The 23,339-nt window shown below is 40.1% G+C and overlaps 1 protein-coding gene across 1 annotated transcript in view; it reads right to left on the bottom strand.

Annotated features, from left to right (window-relative positions):
- The window catches only part of pdgfrb (platelet-derived growth factor receptor, beta polypeptide), a 33,938-nt gene extending 21,132 nt beyond the window's left edge, over positions 1-12,806 (bottom strand). Inside the window, exon 1 of the mRNA XM_008420170.2 lies at positions 12,179-12,806. The gene's annotated coding sequence lies outside the window, so the exon portion shown is untranslated. The remainder of the gene's footprint in view (positions 1-12,178) is intronic.
- Positions 12,807-23,339: the final 10,533 nt, after the last annotated feature.

Genomic DNA, 23,339 nt, shown 5'->3' with positions numbered 1-23,339 from the left:
TATATATATATTTCCACCAACTGGATAAAATTTGATCGAAAGTCCTCCAGAAATCAGCACAAGCAGGGAGTTGGAGGTTTGACACCAGCTCTGGATCAAAAATCCAATATGGCTGGCTGACAAATAAAACTAAGATATTTTATAATATATTTTTATAAAATTAATGTAATAAAATGGTTTCTGCAGCAGTAAAGAGGCTTTTAGACATGTGAAGGCTCTTATTAAATATTTCACGTTGACAGTTTTACACAACCTTCTTCAGGACACATGCCAAAGTATTTAAAGGGACAAAATGCAAAGAAACATAGTTATCTGCACTGCTAATAATAATTAGCTTGATTATTAAGAATCCAAAAAGGAAACCCCCATGCTTTTTAAACTTGGAATGGAAACATGGTTAGGTTAGATTTGATTTCACTCCAAGATCCAGGATTCTAACGGTAGACAGAAGCCACCAGACGTTTTTCCTTCAACATGCTTTTATCTAAATCAGTTCGTAGCAGCTCTGGTTGTTTGGTGAGGGGTGTTATTCTGCTGGAAGGTGAAAGTCTTAAGTCTTTTTGCAGCCTTTAGCAGTGCTTCCCCAGAGGATTTAAATTGTTTTATCTCCAACAATTTTCCCATCAACTCTGACCAGCTTCCTTATTCCTACTGTAGAAACACCCCAACCACTGTCCACCATGGGGACGGTGCGTTCAGGGTGATGTGTAGTTTTAGCTTTCTTTCACACACAGAGTTTTGAATGAAGGTCAAAGCCTTCAGTTCTGAAGAGATTTGACCAAAGGCCTGTTTGCTGTGGCCCCTACAGAGCTTGTAGTACACTACCGATGGGATGTTTTATCGTTTAAAAAACACGTATCACAATCACTGCACAACTTTGCATGGGTTTGTTTAATAAAATTAATGTAATACAGAGTCAAGATTGAGGCTACAGTGTGACAAAATGTGAACATGTTCAAGGAAAAATAGATACTTTTGCCAAGTGCTGTGCATCTGAGATTAAATAGTGGAGAGAAAAAAATCCATGTTTAGCCTAAATGTGCAGACTTTCGTAGTCTTTCAAAGAACCAGTCAGAGAAGCAATCTTAAAAGATTTTGGAGCTTAATGACTTAAACAGGGGGGGAAATCTGCACAGAAGTCAAGCAGCATGAAATGACTTCTATAAAAAAAATGCTTGAAAGCTGTTTGATCTCTTAACCTCGAGGATGCTTTCTGGCTGAGCCACAACAACAGAGTCATTTACAGTAAGGAATGTCCACAGTGTCCACAAATAAAGCAGGGTCACGTCAAATCATCTTAATATGAGATCTCGTAAAGTATCTTGCAAAGCATGTCTCCAAGCCAGATGTTTATTGTTGTCGTTTAGGTCTTTGGATTGGGCCACCACATTCCCGCTGTAATCGTGGAGGTCTGAGGGAAAACAAACTGTGTTTACTCCAGCGATGGCACAGCAATCACCAGAAGGGACACACTTCTATCCCTCCACATGAATTTTCCCACAGATGCTGGGAACATGGCGGTTTATGGTAAACAAACTCTCTACACTCAAAGTGTCACCAGCTAACGAGAAAAGATCGCTGATGTCGACCTCAGCGGGAGGCCCGGGGCCCACGCTCTGCCTCAGGATGCGGCTAAACCTGCTCCTGGGATTAGACACATATATAGTGAGGCTGCGATGTTTTACTTTAACATCTGGCAGTGATAAAGCGGCGCTCGATAAGGTGGGAACCTTTGTCCAAAGAACATTTGCAGCCAATTGTGTGAATTAGTGCATCCCAAGAGGGGAATGCTTGCACTTGGAAGAAGTGGGGGTCCGGGGTCGGGGGAGGTGGTGTAATCCATAACAAAAGCAAAAGCAAACTCCTCACAGGCTGCAGCTGGAGGGATCTGACTTCCGGCGCTGGGAATTTTCTGGGCCCTGTGTGGGTGTGATGCATCCCTGACACAGCGCACCGTCGAAACCACAAACCAAAAACTTACAGACAAGCAAGGACGCCACAATGAGTGGAAGACCAACAGTGATGAAACTCAAAACGTCTTCACATAGCAAAATGCACCAGAAGAGATCTTGACTCACAACCAGAGGGCCGGAGAAACAAGAAGACCAAAACAAAGCAAAGTGAAGCGTACCATCAAACGCATGAAACGACCAACGACAGAGCACGGCGAGGCAATGAAACAGCAAAAGGAGTACTGCACCCTCCACCAGACTGTGGATAAAAGGAGCGAGGAACCATGCCGACATATGGAATAATCTTTATGGGAAATAAAAAAATCAGAGCAGAAAAAGTGCACACAGAGTCTGAGATCACAGACACTAATGTTTACCCTGCTTAAGTGAGCAGAAAGCTGAGATCTGCAAAACAAACATGTCCAATTTAGCGGCTCATGCCTTTCCAAGAAAAACAATTAAACCTCGTGGAATCTGACACTGCTTTATCAGAGACATTGATAATATCTGGACATATTTACATGTATAAGTACATGGGACATACATCTATAAAGGCTAATAAAGATAAAACATTGTAACTAATTCATGGGTATCTAGTATTTTGAGAGAGCCCAGAGGCTGTGTGGGAAAAAAAAATCCACCAAGAGTCTTTGTTAAAACAAATTTCTTTTTTTATCTCTCCTCCTGGACTGACTCTCCTCCCCCCAGAGGAAAACCTTTTGGTCCTTCAGCAGCAGACCCGCAGTGCACTGTTCCCACTCCAACAGGCTGCAGGGTCTGCAAAGTGTAACAGGACTTACACAGATTTACATTAACTTCACTGCAATAAATAATAAAACTCTGCAAGCCTGAGAACAACTAAACTATGCTGCAAACAAACTGTCCGATTAAGTGACATATAAGCAGTAGAAAACCTTTCAGGCAGCAGCTGAAAGAAAACAATGGAACGTCCTTTTCCCAAACAAAAGTTATTTGCTTCAGCCGTTTTTGTGGAAAGAACTGGTGATTAAAGCACACTGTATTTGTATATTGAGTATTTGAAGCAGGTAATTCAAGCTCCAGATTCTTCCCATAAAGATCCTAATCAAAGGCAAGAATATTAAAACAACATTGTCCTTTTAGTTGTAATACCTTAATTCATTTTCCCTGGTAGGTTTTTTTTCCCTTTTTTAAAAAAAAAAAGGTCTAAAAAGTCTTTCACAAACTTATAAGAAACCAACCTTTTATTACACATTTTAGTAACAGACTCGCACAATTAAATGTATATATAATGTGTTTTAATAAAGAAATGTCCCATTTATCAGCATTAAGTACCTACAAAAAGCCACAAAATAAATGTTGTTTTTTTCTCAGCAGTGGTAGATTCTTAGAATAACACAATGCTGAGTACTAGCATTTTACTTTTTGACATTGATTAAACTGTATATTAGTTCATTAATCAATTATTTTTCCCAGAGTTTTTGTTTACCAACAAAACTGTGAAAGGTCGTTTACATAATGACATTTATTTGTCTCTAAATGAGATGCTTGTGTTCGATCAAATGAGCTTCCAAGCCTGACTTTCTATGTTTTTGTTTAGGCTATATTTGGATAGTCCGATTTTAGTGGACATGACTTCCTGTCCTAAATAAAGTCAAGGACAGACCAACTTTAACTACCCATTAAAAGGAAGGTTTGTGATAGTCCAGTATTTATAGGGATTAATCTAAACTCTCCCATATCTACCATCAGAGTAATAATTGCAAGGTTTACAACAAGTGAAGCTGTCCTGAGCGAGGCTTTAGCAGGAGGTTTACCCTCATGCTGTGAGACATAGTCCATTTATCTTAAGGTTGTTGCACATGTCCTCACAGGAGTGTCAATAATTGTGGAGGTGATTGCTGATACATGGTGCATATGAATGACAGGTTTGTTTTCATTACAATACAAGAGTTTAGTGTTTATAAAATGTGATCCAGTAAACTCAATTTGTGTGCAGGCGTAAGTAAGTAATTGGAACAGTGTGACATGTTAGTGATGTTATTTTTTTCAGTAGTTTCTTGGTAATGATTTGATCATTTTGAGGAGAACCCAAAGGGAAACGGAGCATTAGGCTCAAATAAGTGATGGAGCAGTCCAAGACTGGAACTAGGAACACACGAAAGAGCATGATTAGAATCAGGGGTTGATGTGAGAATCATGACTCAGGTGGGGCATATATTCACATACGTGGCTAAAACAACAGCTGGAACTAATTATAGAGAAGGGAAGAGACAGATGACATAATGCTGAGTCCCAGTTAGAACTCAGAGCCAGGTTTGACGTCACAACCGAAGCGTTTTAATAAAAATTTTTTAAAAATCAGAATTTCGACATGTCGACATCCTTTTACGGTATTCGCATTACCTCTAACAAACATCATTTTAAGGTTTCTTTTCCTTGAGCAAACACCACTTTTAATTTGATTAGTTTATAGTTGACGGCGCTACATGTAACATTCATTTTAGAAGCACTCTTAGGTGTGTGTCTTGTAAAATAATCATGTTTTCACCAAGAGCGACCAAACTRAAACACAAAGTCAGCCTTACGAGCCGTAATTGTGGGTAGTTGGAGTTGCTCCCAGTCTCCCAGTGGGAAATATGACTTTGAAGGATGATTCAGTTGTTTTTTCCAAMTGGGAAGTCRGACTTTTCCAGTGCGCAGTACCACTTAAATGCAGCATAATAGCCAAAGATAATGAGGAAATAATCGAGAYACAAACACGGATAAAACCCAAACTGTGACACCTTCCRGCTCTYGTTTTTGTGCAGTTTCAGTTTTATGTTCAGCTAGTACTGACTCGACTTCCTGAATAATTTTGCATTCTGCACCTACTGTTTGTATTCACACCAGATCACACACCCACGTTTGATTTGTTATTTAAATCAGTCTTTATTTTCCTACAGTTTCTTTGGTGCCAGTKTGTCGTCAKAGGTCACTGTGTGAGCATCTGCCGAGTTCAGCCACCGTCATAGGAGAGCTGATGTCAGGAAACAAGCTGTTACCTTCTCAGTCCTGCAGCAGGTCCCCACGTCACAAAATGCCAGAAATAGGTAAAGGGAGGTGGATAGATGCTATAGTGAGAAATTTCAAATCGAGAATCACATCCTCATTGGGTTTTGCACAAAACATCTTTATTAACACAGAGTGATTTTGGGATCATCATGCTAATATTTTTATATTTCTCAAACTTTAGAACATTTTGTCACATTAATACCACAAMCTGTGAGGTATTATACTGGAATTTCAGCAGCAACAACAAAACAAATTACTATAATTGTGAATAATCAGGTGGGATATTGTGTCGACAGGAATTGTGAGCTGCACAAATGTGGACTCTATGGAAGGGTGACAAGACAAAAGTTGTCACTGAAAGAAAGCTACTAGTTGTTTGCATATTGCCAGAAGTCATGCAGAAGTCACAGCAAACAAAGAAGTGRCTTTGGTCAGATGAGAACAAAGCTCACATAAAATGTTACGTGTGGTTGAAAAAAAAAACAAATACTCTACACATGACACTTCTGTGGTGAAATATGGTGGTGGCAACATCATGCTGTGGGGATGCTTTTCTTCAGAAGGGACAGAGAAGTTGGTCAAAACAGGCGGGAAGATGGATGGAGGTAAACATGCAAGACAATCTTGGGGAAACAAACAAACAAACAAACTGTCAGAGGCCAAAAAGGCTTGGAAATGTGGTTCACCTTCCTGCAGGACATAAATCCTAAACATTAGTCAGAACTGCAATAAGGGTTTAGATTGAAGTATTTTCAAACTGTAAAAGAGCTCATTGAAAGTCTCACATCTAAATCTAATTCAGAATCTGTGGCAAGAATTAAAAATTGATGTACACGTTACTTGAGGTAAGTTAGTACAGACATAAAATAAAACACTTGCAGATGTTGCTGCAGCAAAACATGGTTTCTACAAAGTATCTAGTTAGGGGAGCTGAATGGAAATGCGCACCACACTTTTCAGTTTTATTTGGAAAAAATATTGAAAACCAGCTGTTATTTTCCTTCCACTGCACTGTTAAGTGCTACTTTGTTTTGGTCCATCACATAAAGCTCCCAGTAAAACACACTGTGGGTACAACATGAGAAAACATGATATTTTACCAGACACTGATTTGACCATTGATATATTACCTCAGTTTAAAATTGGTTTATTTTCATTTGGATAAAAAATATAAGATTATTTTTCCTTTTTTGGTTCAGCTCTGTTTCTAGCCTCCAGTGTTGCTTCAGAGAGATAAGTGCCTGCAGCAACAGCCACGTTCAACTGTATGGTGAAAACAATGTGTTTTCCACAATCTGATGCTGGGTAGGTAGTGTTTCTGGTAAAAACATTTGCTTGCTGTGGTCAAAAACATGCAAATATAGTAATGATGCATGAAAACCATAAACAAAAGGGAAACCAGAATAACAAAATCTTGGCTTTACTGCACAGTACAGGCCAAAAGAAATGAAGAGACAGGTGTTAACGCTCCTTGGGTTCAATCCAAGACAAAATAGCATAGCCGTTTTTCTTTCACAGAGTACAGTCATGTAGTTGCTTTTCCATCCTTTTAGAATCAAAACACACAAGTTGTGCCCCAAAAGTCTGCCCCTTTGGAGCATTTTCTGCCAAGTTTCGAATATTTTTGGGATGGAATGAGGCCAAAGAGGGGTCTCCGTTTGTTTTGACAGTATCAGTCTGACGGAAATAGTTGGTTGGAGATTTGTGACTGAGTTGCACTGACCCCGATTTAGATCCAAGTTACACAGCTGGACATTGAACTCTAAAAGGATCTGTTCGTGGCAAAAGAATTTGCCTGTATGTTGTAACTTAAGTGGCTGATGCTGCAGTGTGGCCCTGTCAGCTTTGCATTATCAGCACTTAAGGAAAAAGATCTACTGTTATTCCATTTTYATAATGCTATTTTCKTTTTGGTTTAGTGTTTGGGTACAGAGCATGTGAGGTCCAATTTCACAGACCAAAGTGACTCTATAGTCATGGCTAAGCAGCACATGTTTAGGAAACTGCTGATTTTGGTTTGCTCCCCTTTCAAACAGAGTTGTAAATGCTGTTTGTAGTGGCAGTGGGGGGATGTTAAGGGCTTTCTGCTGCAGAATGGCAGCTTCAGATGTGGCAGCTCTTAGATATCAGCTTAATGATCTAGATTTGAGTCATTCGGTAACTTACATGAAAGAATAAAGGGATAAAAAAAAAATTAATAAAACCAATTACCTTTTCTATTCATTAAAAGGCGGGCTTTCTACTGGAGTGGAATTGAGGTATTTTTAGTGGTCAATTTAAAAAAATGTGTTTGTAAGAAATTAAATGTTACACACCAGACTGGAGTATGGATTTTTTGGCATAAAAGCTACAAACTCCTTCCCAGTTTTTAGTTTTTTTATTGATCATATCCAGACAACAAGACCCCTAAACGTCATGAGAAGTGAAGTCCCCTTACTCCACTTGCAGTCACCCTGTACCCACACCCACCAAAGAAACAGAAACAGCTGAATACAATTAGAAATGACTGGTTTTACGTTCCACTTAGATACTCTAACAGAGAGAACTGGTTCAAAAGAAAAATTAAATCTATTAAATAGGTAGTGCAGTTTATGTAATTGTGGTAAAAAGCTGAAGTTTGTGATTTTCTATTGTATTTCTTAGTAAGTATGGAGGTAAAACAACTCAGCAAAACCCAATCTGTGCTTTATGCTGTTCAGAACGTGCTCGTCTTATAAAAGCAGTGCGTTGTTTTTCTTTGTCCTCTTTCCCCGTCGCTCTGTATCAACAACTCCAATATGTTTTTGTTGGCCAGAAAATCCCCAAAGAGATTTCAGAGAAAGAAAAGAATCTGACGGACAACAATACTTCCTGTCTCGTTCTTCATGTACTGGATTTAGAAGAAAGCTTGATGTTTGCATCAAACTACACAAGGTTGGCAATTTCTTCTCAAATACCAGTAAGAGGAAACAGCTGTTTTCTTCAGAAAACTTGCTTATGATTTTTTCTTTAGATTTTTTCTCATCAAAATCAGAGCAAAGCTGATTTCTGTCTTGTGCATCTCTGACTGCCACAGATGGGTTTTTATTATGGTGGAGACTCACATCTACTCATATACATAACATACTAACCTATGCATGTGAATCTGAATGTTTACTAAAAAAAAGAGGCCYTACACCAATGTTTTATTTTTAAATAGAATGATCAAAAGTTCTCCAGATTTCAAAGTTAAATGCAGTCACTCATGCTAAGAAAATATGTTGCATTATTCAAACTTTCATTATAATTTAAAACAATTATTTCACTAACAAGGACCACGCCACAAAGAGTTAAAATGAAGGAAGGGCCTAAAGGGATACATGGATGGGATGAGTCATTAGGGGAGATGTGTGAATGGRGCCTTGGGAGCAGGAGTTAATGGGAGGAGAGAACAWGGTGAGGATGAAGGTGAGGGGAAGAAGAGGGGGAAGASTGGAAGAGGAGGGGACAAAGGGAAGGAGAGAGAGGGGATGCTGAGGCGAGGGAGAGGGAGGGCGGGTTTCAAAAGTATGCAACAGACGTGGACCATCGGGTGAATTGAGTTTATATAGACGGCTGTGTAATTAAAGGAGTAGTTGAGGCGTGGTCCTTCTCCCCAATCAGAGGTAGCATATTAACTCCATTTTATTAGCAGACTTTTCTCTTTTTTACCTTTAGTAATGGTGTGTCACAACATTTTGAGCTCAAAAATGCTGTGCCTTACAGTGAGTCTGATATTTTTTGGTTCCTGCTGAAATGTCACACGCTCAGGAAGAATCCGTGATTCTATAAGCAATTTTAAAACAAGCAAAGTTGCAGTTTAAAATGCTGTCTGGGACAAAGATCTCAGTTTTTCGTGCACATTGTTTGYTCTCAAAAAACAAGTATGAAGCCCTAGAATATCATCCCAACTGTGAARTACGGGATGGTAGTGTCATGTTGCGTGCACAAAGTTGCATGCTGTGTGGGAATCTCACTGTAGGAGGAATTGCTACGCTGCACAAGATAGGTGGCATTCTGAGGAAGAAATGTGGAGCTACTGAAGCAATATCTGAAGATATGAAGCAGAACGCTAAAGCTTAGACACAAATGGATCTTTTGCATGGACAGTGACCACAAACCAAGGGGTCACCGGCAGGTCGTCTTTGAAGGCCATCAGCTCCAAAAACGGATTAATTCAAACCCATCTGACATTTGTGGACAAATGTTCCTAATAATTCTGGGCTTCGCCAAAGATAAATGATGTCTAAAACAGGAAACGTGTTTCTGACTTCTTGTCAGGCAGTAAGAAAAAGTTGCATCATTTCATACATTGTAAGTAAACATTTGTTCAAAGGATTTTGTGTCTATTTCTACTGAAGCAGCAGTGTCATAGCAAAAGAAGGGAAAAGAAGATGTAGTGAAATAAAGGCTTCCTCAAAGACTGAACTTCCTGACTGAAGATGAAATGCAGCTGCCTGTCAGCTCCCCCTGAGTTAGTGRGGSGGRGGGGGGGGGGGAGCCAGATGGACAGGCGGCAGTACAAGATTGCTGCAATCCAAAGCTCTCTTCATTACACTTATCCACGTTTATCGTTTGATAGGGTCACAGAGACCCAACTGCTCAGCTGAAAAATATGAAAGTTGAATCACAGCCTCTGTCATGCAACTGACCACAAGGCTATGAGTCACAGCAAACGTACACTCATTAATCAATGCATTGATAAGCATGTGATAAGATGTCAGCTGTAAAAATGTTTCCAAACTCAATATTTCATCCAGATATGAAAAGCATGACAGTGGTTTTCATATCCCGGCTGTTCAGCAGCTGTGTGCTCGACTCTCTAAATCACTGCAGGACAGAACGGGATCGGTATGTTTTAAACACTCTATGCGGCGCTCGAACCTTTACATGTCGACGCTGCGGAACACATGTGAGCCCTAAGAGAGCGCGGACATGTTTTCTGTATGGTCCTAATGCGAAGCACATTTTCTTACTGCGGATGGCATGCAGAAAGCCAGGAGAGTCAGGAAACAGCTGATGACTAAGGATTAGATCCAGGCCAAGGGGAGGAATGGGGTGGACTGTGCTGTGCATCATCAGGGCCAGCAGAGGAGCTGTGCTTGCATACCAGCGACTTGACGCACTGGACGGAAAATCCCCGCTGTTCATGAGAGATGTATAACTTTACAACATTGTTTTAAAAACCTGATATGAAGATGTGCCAGAGGAATAAGTTGTTCTGACGTGCATTACAGTCTCGTTAACCTACTACATGAATGCTGTTTCCCAAAGGTTTCTCTATAGAACAGATTTGGACAGCAGACTGGGACAGCTACACAGTCTGACTACGTTTAAAAACTCCTTCAAATAACAGGTGGGGCGAGCTCTGTGAAAACACACGCTTAATTAAAGCCACTCAGTTCAAAAAGTACACTAACCTGTTTCCAGAGGATGGATGCGCTGTTAGTCAGACCGACAAGGTCAGGTGCAAAACACATGGCGTTCAAATGGAAAAGACACGAAGGAAACACATGTCTTGGCCGTTAAACCGCTAGCATCACCATAATGTCCCGCTGAGCTACAGACTCAGTTCCAGGATCAAGGGTACACTTCATTTAGACATGAATCAATGGTAAGTCAATACCCCAGACTTAGTCCTACATCTAGCACCTTTTGTTTTGACCACATTTAGGCAGAACTGGTTTGGGCCAACGATTTAATTAATTGACTTCACACAATTAACCAAACATTTAAAAGGATAAACAAAAGTTTGTAAAGCATACAGAAATGTCAGAAAGCAGTGGCTTTGTCTTTTTATTCAAGAGATAAAGATGAATAATGGTTAAAAGGATGCCATATTTACACATTTGTACAGTAAGGTCTGTTGCGGAAGTTCTTGCCCTTAACTCCGTGACCCTTTCAAACACGTCTGAATCCAGCCTCAACCCAATTGACAAACATTATCATCTTGTTTTTATTCAATCTGGTTGTTGTGTGACTTTTTTTTTAACGTGAATTAGCATTTCCAACAGAACTGTTCACTTTAACACACCAGCAGCGCATTAGAATCTCTGAATAATCTCACTGAATCACCCTTGTAGCACCGAGATGACACAGCACCGAGAGGACGTCTCTCAGACAAGAAACGTGGATTCATTTGCATTCACTGAAAAGGACTCTGGCAGCTAAAACAATAAATGTCTACAAAACCCGTGACGGCGACACTTAAAAGACTTCATTATGCTTTTGACTGTGTGCTTTTGAAACTAATAATAAAGAATTTGATTGAGAAGCTGGAAAAGTTTTAAAGTTCTGACAAAATGAACAACAGATCTTGAGCCTTGACATCAGTGGACACATCAGACTTAGAAGTATTTTGAGTCAGAAAAAGCTCAAAGGGAACTCATTCCTGGCAGTAAAACTCGTCTCCTCAGATAAACGGCAAGAGATTGTCAAACAGATTGCCTGCTGACCCGCTCATTGGTTCACTGGAGATCTTAAAGCAAGGGTGAAGCTGTGTTCAATTAAAGCTCGGTATGTCTCATCACTGCAAAAAGGAATGCATTTGTAGTTAAAGAGGATGCTGGAGACAGTGACGGACGCTGGGTCAAATTTCGATGCACAGCCAGGAGGTATGCAGAGAACATCGATTCTCTCAGCTCAGTTCAGCGGGAAGCATTGTTGGTTCACTTCGGGTGACTGAAGAGGGTCGTATAAACAGGCTCTTCAGCAAGTGAAACACAAAGTGGAGGGCATGCAAACAGGTTGTAAAGCCCACAATGTGTGTGTGTGTCTGTGTGTGTCACCAGTACGTCTTGTCAAACGTTTCCTCTCAGCGGGAAGATAAACTCTGTTGAAGAATGAAGAGATGTGTGTGTGTGTGTGCGTGCGTGTGCCTGTGTGTGTGTGCAGAGATGCAACCCCATCAACATGTTGATGTTTGAACAGGTTGCTCATATTTTCATGCTTGTGTGTACACACTGAAGCATGCGGGTAACAGACACCCCCTATTAGAGACAGAAAAACATCAGGTGTCACGCAACAAAATGGGTACAGACGTTGTCCTTAGTCCTTTTTAAATCTGATTAAAGAAGTCAAGAAACTCTGGCGTGTGGTCTCTCCATGTCAGACATCTGTGAAATCACATCGGAACAACTTTGTTCTGCCAACATCTGCCCAACTGCCTTGACCAACCAATAAGAAACACATCTTACCTTCAGAGCGCTCCTGCAGACGCGGATGAGTCTCTCCTCTCTGACCCCCCTCCCCAAAACGAAGCTGGCCAGCGAAGGGAAATGAGAGAAGAGTTCTCCAGCTGTAGTCCCTCCAGGGTCCACTGCTTCAAATGTCCGGTTCTCTCAGATGTTCTGAGGTTTCTCTCTGCTGTCCCAGGAGTCCGTTGGGAGGAGGTACCGCTCTGAGAATGGCTGTTTGTTTAGTCAAATCACAGCAACATGGGGGTCTCTCTCTCTCTCCTTCCCTCTCCTCTCTCACTGAACAGTCTAACACTTTGAAAGAGTGGTGTAAGTATGAAAAAAAAGAGAAAAAAGTTCCCACTGGAGACATGCAAGACACACACTCCTTCCCTGACAGCCTCACAGAGAGCAGAGCAGAGGAGTCAGTGGTCCGGCCCTCAGCGAGCAGAGAGAGAGAGAGAGAGGTGGGAGGAGAGGAGAGAGAGAAAAGCTAGAGGCAAGTTTCACGAAAATGAAAGAAGAGGCAGACAAAACTTCAAAAACACAGATCAGGTTCTGCTTGTTGTTCTTAGGTAGCAGCTCGGAGGTCCCCCGAGCCAGAGCGATTTGTTTATGAATGGAGAGGCGAGCCTGCTGGAGGTGAACTGAGACAGTCTCTACTGGCAACGGCCGATCTGGACTGYGTCTAACCCTGCCATAAAACAACAAACACAATGAGAAGGAAAGAGGACGAAGAGTGAAAGGTTGGGGCAGAGAAGAAGTGAAAAAAAAAGAAAAAGTTTTTTGGCAGAGCTCTTGGAAACAAACAGTTGTGTCAGTTTCTCAGGAACAGGAGAGCGTTTATATAAGTACACAGCCAGGATGAGGTGTAGAAGCCAGTAAACAACCTGATTTCAGCTTTTCTTTTTTTTTTTGGTAATTGTCTTTCATTAATTACATAAACTACCTCAGCACCTTACTCTGTTCTCATCCTCTTTTTTTTTTTCCTCCATACCCTTTCATCCTCTCCTCTCTTGCTCACAACACGTCCTAAATATTGGCTGTCCTCCTAATTTCATCCTTTCCCAGGGCAGGAGGGGCTTGGACCCCACTGTTGATGAAGGCTTTCTTTCCTCTAACAAGCAGGCAGAGTGAGGGGAGGAGGGAACAGGGCTAAATTGGACAGTAACATGTTGTCCTCTAATTGTGAGGGTAAATCTAAAAGCCCTGTTAGATGTAATTAGAGAACTCCGGTTATTTGATAGAAGGGGAGAAACACCACACAGGGCAGATCACCGTCTAATTTTACTCGTGTAATTAACACATCCTGTTAAAACAGCTGCCCTTGAGCTACAGCCAAATTCTGGAATATCTTTGATATTCTAAAGCGTTGAAATAACTAAAAAGATATGTCTGCTTGGAACACATATTTTTTACTTGATGAACTGTATAGACGTGTGGCAAAAATACCTATATTTCCATCTATCCATTGTTATTTATTTTGCATTTACAATTTCAAAGTGAGCTGCAAAAAAAAAAATGCATTTGTTTTTTGAATATTCACATGAGAAATCTATAGGAAGCCTGCAAACAGGACACAGAACTGTCACTTATTTGAATTTCATTATTATATATAATTTTAGCCTGCAGTTACCATGGAGTACAGCTGGGCAAGACACAAAGGGTTCATCTATCGCTCTATATTTGGCCGAAGTGCTGAGTGCGGCCTTTAACAAGCTGGACCTCCAAATATTCTGCCAAAACAATGCTGAGTCTATCTGACTGAGTAATGGGTGTGTCCTCTCACTGTTCAGCCCATCTGACGCTACAAATCAGCTCGAAGGCTGTTTACTGTTTACTTGGTATCTGGTTAAACTTAAGTGTAGGTGATGTTTCTGAGATGCAACAGGGAGGATGAAGGACGAAAGGAGGAAGGAGCTGCTGAGGTCTGAGCCTGGAACAAACCCTCTGACTGATGGAGATAGAGACGACAATGACGGATGGAAAACTGTTTCGTCAGGAGTCCCATCAATTTTAGCTGATGCTGGTAAAAAAAAAAAAAAAATTAAACAAACAATGACATGGAAATTAAAACCAGAAAATGAGACGTGAGAATTGGACACATTCTGAAAACAAAAATGAAACACAACTTTCTGCATGTGAGTGGCAAAATAAGACTATGACATTAATCCTATTTGTAAGATGTTCAGAAAAGCTTTATAAATAGTTATCTTGACCACAGACTATTGTAGTTCCAGCAGTGTAAAGACTTTGCTTCATGACATTTAGTAAATATTTTTACTGTAGTGTTGGTGTTTAGTTTCTGAAATCTGATCATTACCGTCCTTCTAGTTTAGACATTAGCAGAACTGATATGCATTATTTAACAACTTTTTACTTAAGTTAAAGAAGCAGGTAGTTCAAAAATACTTAATTCCAAGTAGAATACCTTTATATAAATCAGCTTCAGTATGCAGGACTATTACCAGTAATCTGCAAAATCTTCTTCTCCAAGTATTCACATTTAAATATTTTGTTTTATATTATTACTAACACAACAAACATCTGTGGCCAAGAAGATGTTAAGTTTTAAAGATGCTTTTCTTTCATTTTAATGTCCTGCACTTAGTTCAGCTAATGCTCCTGTTTTGTAACCAAACTCTCTGTCAGCTATCAGGCTGTTTGCTTGTCTGCGGTTTGTGTCCTCTGTTTCTGATGCGTTAAGTCTCCACTGGAGGGCGCAGTGGGACAGGAGCTGACCTTATTTCTTCTTCTACACTTCAGTCATTTAAGGTTGCCCTTGAGATGAAGACAAAACTATTCAGTGTGCTTCTGAGTCACGCATCATTACCTTCTTCCAAGACAATAACCTTTAGATCAAATTTCCAACCTCATCCTTCTCATCCGCCATGAAATCTGTCCCTACAACAATTCCACCACCGAATGGCCACCGCGTGAGAATCCATGGTTTCTCAAACATACATAAAAGAATTAAAACAACACTCCAGGTATGATTTTGATGAGGGAATAACATTTACATTTACATAATCTCCCTATCCCCATTAATTTTTTTATTTTTTTACTTTGACAGTCTGTTTGGCCAGGAATCAAACTGCGAAGAAGACTACAGCATAGCCCAGTGTTTCTCTGTTCCGGTCCTCACTGCCTCTCTGTTGCAGATCACCTGATTCAAACGATTGCATGATCTCTTTTGCATGTCCTCTAGTGCTGCAGAAGCTTGTTAATCACCCACTTATTCAACTCAAGGTGTGCAGCATATGGGAAACACCTAAAACATACAGGGCAGTGGCCCCTCAGAACCAGGTTTTAGAACCACAGGCCTCGCCACATGGTCCCCCTGCTCCACTGAGTCACCCAGCTTCTCTGTGTGTGCAGGGTTCTTAAAGCCTCTACAATACAAAGTGATCAGCATATACTGGAATTAAAATGTGAGCTTTTACGCAAATTTGAACTCTTAAGATACCTGAAATGATCAGACTTTTCTTGTAAAATTTCAAATGTCAAAATGGGTTCGAAGCCTGTAGCCCTAAACTAAAGCTTAAAATCTAATTGCATTCGCAGCTGTCACAGTAGAAACACAATATAAATCTTAGTCCAAAGTCGTTATTGCAAGTATTTCCTCTCCCTGCACTCTGCTCTTCTCAGCACTTTATCTCATGCTGTATTTTACAGCCATATGGTTAACAGAAAACATGTTTGGTCAGACTCCATCCAGGGCCTTGAAAAGTATTTATACTCAAACATGTTCACATTTTTGTCACATAAACCATACGTTTCAGTTTATGGCTTACATGGAGAACTGCATTTAATTGGGATTATAGAAGGAAGAGGAAAAATGGTTTTCAGAAATGTTTACCAATAAAAATCTGAAAACTGTAGTGGGCATCAGGTTCCGTCCTCCAAAAACTATTTGGCATTGGCAGCAAGGATGGATGTTTTTGAGTGGTGAAACCCACATACACGATGCTGCTTCTCAACCTATGAAAACACTTTTGACACAATATAAAGTAAAACAAACAAACAAAAAAAAAGGTTTGCAATGGAATATGATTTATTACCAAGACACATTATTACAACAAAGAAGAAAAATGTCAACCAAGCACAAATTTCCTTAATTTTCTATGTAAAGTATTTTAGGAACTTAGTTGTAACAAACATGATGAAACCACCTCTGTTTGTCAAAACAAACAGAAATCCATAAACTAATTCCACTGTGACAAAGAGTGTTGAAATATCTGGTTTTATACTGTTCCAATCAGTTTGTGGGTTAGAGCACCACTTAGAGGAAGACTATGGAGAATTAAGAGCCAGGACTCTGACGGCAGATCTCTGTCTGACACATGTGAGCTCAGAAGTGAACAGAAGTCTGTCATTAGTTCTCCCTCAGTGAGCTTTAATGAGAAAAAACTATGCTCAACCTACACTGTTTAAACAGAACCTCTATACATGGACCATGGCCGTGAAGTAAACACTAATTTAAGTAAGCAGAGAGTGTTCCTGCAACCCACCTCTGCTCTTCGTTTACAGGAAACAGCAGAAGCCATTTAGGTGGTGTCTGGATATTACCAGCTTGCGATTTAAGTAGCAGTTTCAGGATAGAAAAGCTCAGAATTGATATATACTTCTTAGTGTGCATTAGCATATTCCTTAGTGTATTCTTTGAGAGGTTAAACCACATTCAACTGTTTTCAGGACAGTTGGTTTCTCTGGGCAGCAACCTTTAATGTATTTCCAGCTTCTGATGGTATGTTTTTGATGTTTATATTCCACTTAATGCTTGGGTCAGCAGCATTTCCGCCTCCATTAACATAACTACGGTTCTTGTTAACAGATCGGACATTGATGTTTTCTCCACGAAAATGCCATGAATCTTTTATGAATGTTTGCTCCATTCAAATGTATGTAGGCTCCAAGCATAAACTAGCAAGAAATGATTTCTGTAGAATAGAATGATGTCAGCTGAATGTAGAGAAATGTAAACAAAGCAGCAGGTGATATGCAGTGCATGAAAAAAGTATGTTTGGTCTTGCTAAAAAAAAAGAATTCATCTCAACCTGGTCCTAGCTGTGTGATGCTGACACCCCACCCACGTCACAAAATCCAGCAAATAGTCTGAATGGTTAGTGCTCCGTTTGTGCCGTTAAAATTTTCGTTTGTGCAGCTTTGGTTTCTGAGATATTAAAAGTTACAATTTTGGCCGATGAATTTAATTCAGCAGCTGTGCCCTTTATTCATATGCTTAAGTCTTAATGATTCAATATAAATGTAAAGGCTGCAAGATAGTGCCTCTATATGTTTCAATAGGTTTAAAAAATCTGGACTTCAAATATACATTGTGAATTTAAATAAATGCATATGGAAGCTAGCCATGTGTGACCGGTAGATTTCTGCGTTGTGTGGTGATCAGACAAACCACAAGACATCAAGTCTGGGTTTGTAGGCGGTCTCCGTTTATTTAATCTGTCAATCGGGAGATATTAGCATTAGCATTAGCACCTAGCATGTGCTCCAGTTCTCCAACCCGATCTCTCCCCAGTGGAACGAATAACAAAAAGGGCCGCTAACGTACCTGTCAATCGGGAGATATTAGCATTAGCACCTAGCATGTGCTCCAGTTCCTCAACCCGATCTATACAAAATAATAGTTAGCATGCATCAAATGATATAAAGGTGTAATAGCAACTCAAATGAAAATATCCAAACACTTGTCATTAATACAGAAGGAAAAATAAACATTTGAACTATATAAATGAAAGGATTACAATAGATTACAAAAATTGCCTCTCCCCAGTGGAACGAATAACAACAGGGAAGAGGAAATTAATAACTTAATATTTCTAACAGTCCTGGAGGACCCTGAACAAAAGAAGAAGAAAATAAGACGGAGTTGGAGGACCAACCCCCTTATAGTAGACACAGAGGAACACAGCAACAGTTGAGTAGAAGCAGACAAATACATGATAGAACACATTTTGTGGAAATATACAACTATTAATATAGACCCCAGTTACACATGCATACATCCTCTCTGCTTTTATGGGGATGGATTGCATTGAGTCAATATTTTATGTGAAATCTGAGCATTGATTTACTTACCTTGTTCAAAAATGAAAATCAGAGGGTTGGAAAAAATCCAAAAATTACTTATTCAAAACGATTTCTTTGAGACTGCTTGAATCATTTTAACGAGAGGTTGAAATTACACTTGCTCTGCAAAACAAGATGGGAGGGGGGGGGGCAGGAGGCTCACTACAGTGTGGGTGGAGCCAATCCCAGTTTACGTTGTGTGAGAACTATGTCAAAGTTCGCAAAAAATTTTATGTGCTTTTAAAAATCCTTGAAGGCCATACACATTTAATGTCAGAAATAAGATGAAATGAAAATTGTTGAATTTAAAATATATTTACTAATTATTAAGTACATTACTTGGATGAACTTTGTTGAACCAGTGACGCACTTCCGTTTACTCTGCAAAAACTTTGCTCAAGCAACTAGCATATTAGCTATGAATTTTTTTTATTATTATTTTTACCCGTTTGCTGCATAATCAGCAGAAAGTAAGTCAAAAATGTGAATATAATTGTTCAGACCACCTCCGAAACCAAAGCACAGTTGAACAGGTTATACACATTACGTTAGGGTCACGGCTGCATGTCCTTTATTGGCAGGATTCAATTATTGTGGAGACAGAACACTATATTCGTGAGAAAACATTACTATCTTAAAACTTACTTGAAATGAGATACATTTCTTCTTGTTCTAAATCTTTATTGAAGTTCAAAACAAAAGACGGTACACTTTGTACAACAGCTGAAAATCTGAAGAATTTCAACGAAGTAGCCCACACTTTGGTTTGTTTTGGAGCAATATGGGGGAATGGTGAACTCTGGATGACCTAAAAAATTATTTTTAATATCTCAGAAACCAAAACTGCACAAACGAAAATTTTAAAGGCACAAACCTGCACAAACGGAGTACTAACGAAGTAGCCCACGTTGGTTTGTTTTGGAGCAAGATAGGGTGATGGTGACATCATCGGCCAAAATTATAACTTTTAATATCTCAAAGACGAAGGTTGCACAAACAACAGTTTCAATGGCACAAACCTGCACAAACAGAACACTAACGAAGTAGCCCACTTTGGTTTGTTTTGGAGCAATATGGGGGGATGGTGAACTCTGGATGACCTAAAAAATTATTTTTAATATCTCAGAAACCAAAGCTGCACAAACGAAAATTTTAACGGCACATACGGAGCACTAACCATTCAGACTATTTGCTGGATTTTTTGATGTGGGTGGGGTGTCAGCCCTGTCTCAGTCAAGCACTTTAAATCTTTTTTTTGCGCTACATCATGGAAAGAATGGAAGTATTCAGTGAGTGTAGGAGTCCTTCTCAGCCTCAGAGCCTCTAAAACATGTAAACTTTCACTTTCCCCCCTGTGCTGCCTTTTGTTTAGTTAAGCTGGATCAGCAAAGTTTTGAAAACTGCATTAGAGCACCCCCTGGCGGATATTTTTGTTATGTTGCTTTTGTGACGCTAAAAGAAAAGAAAAAATCCAAGATGGTGGAACGCAACGCCTAACAGCTCGTGAAGTAGCTAATTGTCTTTATTCGTTGTGTCTCAGACAAGATTTGTTCGTAAGTATTGTTAATTGTGAAAATAATAACTTTCTTTGTTTTATGTAACGCTGGTGTTAGTAATTTGTATGCTTTAGTCATTTAGGAAAATGTTTTTCGTCTTAGCTCTCAGTAACAATGGCTATTTTGCTATGTTAGCTAATAGTAAGCCTTGTATGTTTCAGTTTAAGATGGCCAAAGTGATGGAAGTGGTCAGAGGCCACTCTTCAATAAACAACTAAAAAGAAAGAAAGAAGTTTGGTTATTGGAGCGTCGTCGTCTGGCTGTCTAGCGGCTGAAAAGATCGAAAACTCAGGGCGAGGACAGCACACCCCCTTTAAATCAGACATTATTTCTCTGAGCTGCACACAGCTAGTGACACCTAGCAACAGTTGCTGAGATGATGCAACGTGCTTGGATGGAATCTGGGCCTTTATGACATCACAGAGTTTTCTGAGTATTTGTGCAACAATTCTTTCCTTCTGCCACTTTGTGAAAGACAACTGGAGTTTAGTGAGAGTTTGAGATAGTTTGCGATTTGAACGAAATTTTGCTTTACCTTTCATTGCAAATCCAAGAAGCTATGAGCAACTTAAAGAATCCAAAGCCTCTTGAGACAGAACAAAAAGTTGCTGAATATCAGCAACAGAGTAAAGACCAGCCAAGTGCCAGCTCTGATGTTGGTAATTTCCCAGCTGTGGAGAAAGACACCACCAACACTCCACAGAATAGAGGAACCCAAAAAGCTGAGAAGTGTCACCCCGACCACCGTGGGAAGTTTGATGTAAACTTGACACCAGACATCCTTGAGAAATTAGACTTTGAGGAGGCAACAGACAGAAATCTTGTTTCTGAAAATCAGGAATCAGACCTGAAGATGGTGGATGCATTCATGTTGGAGGAACTTTCAAAGATCGCTAATGAAAATTATTTGATCTCTAAAGAGAGGGAATCGGATATAAAGATGGTGGATGAATTTATTTCTGAAGAGTTTTCAGATCTGACAAAGGCAACTCATCTTAAGCTTAAGGAAAAGGAGTCATGTCTGGAAATGATGGAAGACCGTTTAGAGATCCCAGATAATTCATTGGATGCTCTTCCACCAACTGAAAATCGAGGGTCTAAAGATGAAGAGGCTTCTGATGTGCTACCGGAAGAGACGCCAACCGAAAACCGAGGGCAGAGAGATGAAGAGACTTCTGTTGTGCTGTTGGAAGAAGCGCCAACTGAAAACACAGAGTCTAGAGAAGAAGAGACTTTTGTTGTGCCTCTTCCCATAGCACAACAAAAGAACAAAGCAGATGGAGTCAAAATGAAGAAGAACCTTCAAAATGACAGCAACGAACAATGCAAGACAGATTCACCAGCACCAAGACAAGAAGAAACAACAGTATCATCAGTGGAAAACTTCATTTCAGAGGAATCAACCCTCTCAAATGCAGAGCAGGAGTCAGTGGTTTCCACAAAGCTTGCTGAACCGCTGCCAGTGGGTTCAGACGCAGAAAAGGAGGAGCAGGAGTCAGCCATTACACTGCTTGTTCATACAATCATTACGAAGGCCATAACAAAATCAAGGATAACCTGCAAGTACCATCACATCCAAGAAATCACAGAGAGGTTGTCTAAGAAAATCTGTGCCGAGGTCCAGGTGCAAGATCTGAAGGATATTAAAAGTAAACTAAACAGTCTGAGCAAAGACATATTGAGAGCAGTCTTCAAAAAAATAGACTGCTCAAGAAAAGATGTTCTCTTACTGCTGGGTTTAAACAATTCAGTGATAGATGAGGTATTCATTTCCATTTTCAAAGAGAAAATAGTAAAAAAAGCCAAGAAACCCGGCCTCATCAAACAGTTCTGGACCTCTATATGCAAGACTTTCAAGTCTTGCATATAGACTTGAAAGTCTTACATATAGCAAGACTTTCAAGTCTTGTATATGCAAGACTTTCAAGTCTTATTTGTATTCAATACAAATAAGAAAATTATTCTTATTTTCTTATTTGTATTGAAATAAGAAAATATTTCGACCCTGTCTCAGGGCCTGGGTTCCGGCCTGGGTTCCATTCCCAGGCCGGTGTCTTTCTGCATGGAGTTTGAATGCGTGGGTTCTCTCCGGGTACTCCGGCTTCTTCCCACAGTAAAAAAAAAAAGCCTGTCAGGTTAATTGGTCTGTATAAATTCTCCCTGTGTGTGTGTGTGTGTGTGGCTGTTTGTCCTGTCTGTCTCTGTGTTGCCCTGAGACAGACTTTTGACCTGTTACTATGAAATTCCAATTTGCTAAATTATTTGGTCAATTCAATCAAAAAGGGTTACAACTTAAGGGGCTGCACAGCGATGCAGTTGGTAGTGCTGTTGCCTTGTAGTAAGAAGGTCATGGTTTCAATTCCCGGGCCGGTGTCTTTCTGCATGGAGCTTGCATGCGTGGGTTCTCTCCGGGTACTCCGGCTTCCTCCCATAGTAAAACAAAAAGCATGTCAGGTTAATTGGTCTGTATAAATTCTCCCTGTGTGTGTGTGTGTGCACTGTCTCTGGACAAACAGAGACAGTCTGTTTGTCCAGACTGTCTCTGTGTTGCCCTGAGACAGACTGGTGACCTGTTACTTATGTAATTCCAATTTGCCCAATTTGTTGGTCAATTCAAACAAAAAGGGTTACAACTTAAGGGGCTGCACAGCGGTGCTGTTGCCTTGCAGTAAAATTGTCATGGGTTCGATCCCAGGCCAGTGTCTTTCTGCATGGAGTTGTCATGTTCTCCCTGCTCATACGTGGGTTTTCTCCGGGTACTCCGGTTTCCTCCCACAGTCCAAAAACATGACTGTCAGGTTAATTGGTCTCTCTAAGATACACAGTACATGCAATAGAAGGGAGCTGCTAATCAGCCGTGACTGATTATCTAAAACACGACTTAATCAGTTAATAAATATAGCTTTTTTTATTTTATATTGTTTCTGAACTGTTGGTGCTTTGCTAGAGTAGGTGACAAACGGAACGCCGCCAGGACGCTGAGACCAGCACGTCCTCCTCTGACTCCTTATCAAAACGTTCGTAACTCTATTAAATAAATTTTTTTTTTTAAATCAACAAAACGTGTTCAAATTAATGACCCAACAACAATAATAATCTCAATAATTGTTTCAACAAGGTGTTGCGCAATTCTGTGCATTTCGGTTCCATTACCAAAATAAGTAGCAGAGCAGGAGTTTAAAATTAACTAATCAATCACCGCTGTGTTCAGGGAATGCTTATTAATAATTGGAAAATAAATATCAAGTCTGAAAACCTAATATCGTAACGTGTTTTAAAGTAATCTCTACTGGGGTTTGCAGGTGGTTGCCACGGCAACGGGTGTGCTTAATTGACAAAGAGAGAGAGAATAAAAAGGTATGAGTGGTTTTGAGTTTATTAGTGGTTGATTAGTTCATTTTAAACTCCTGCTCTGCTCGTTATTTTGGAAATGGAACCGAAACGCAGAGCGTCGCTCCTTCACCCTGAAGTTCCTTCCCTCGGGGGGCGCCGATCTGTTTTCGCACCCACCTGAATAATGTGTAGTTGCGCCACTG

This window comes from Poecilia reticulata, linkage group LG10 (genome assembly GCF_000633615.1).
Source record: "Poecilia reticulata strain Guanapo linkage group LG10, Guppy_female_1.0+MT, whole genome shotgun sequence".
Taxonomy (NCBI): Eukaryota; Metazoa; Chordata; class Actinopteri; order Cyprinodontiformes; family Poeciliidae; genus Poecilia; species Poecilia reticulata.
The sequence above is the reverse complement of the archived record's forward strand: the minus strand, read 5'-3'. Positions and strand labels throughout refer to the sequence as shown.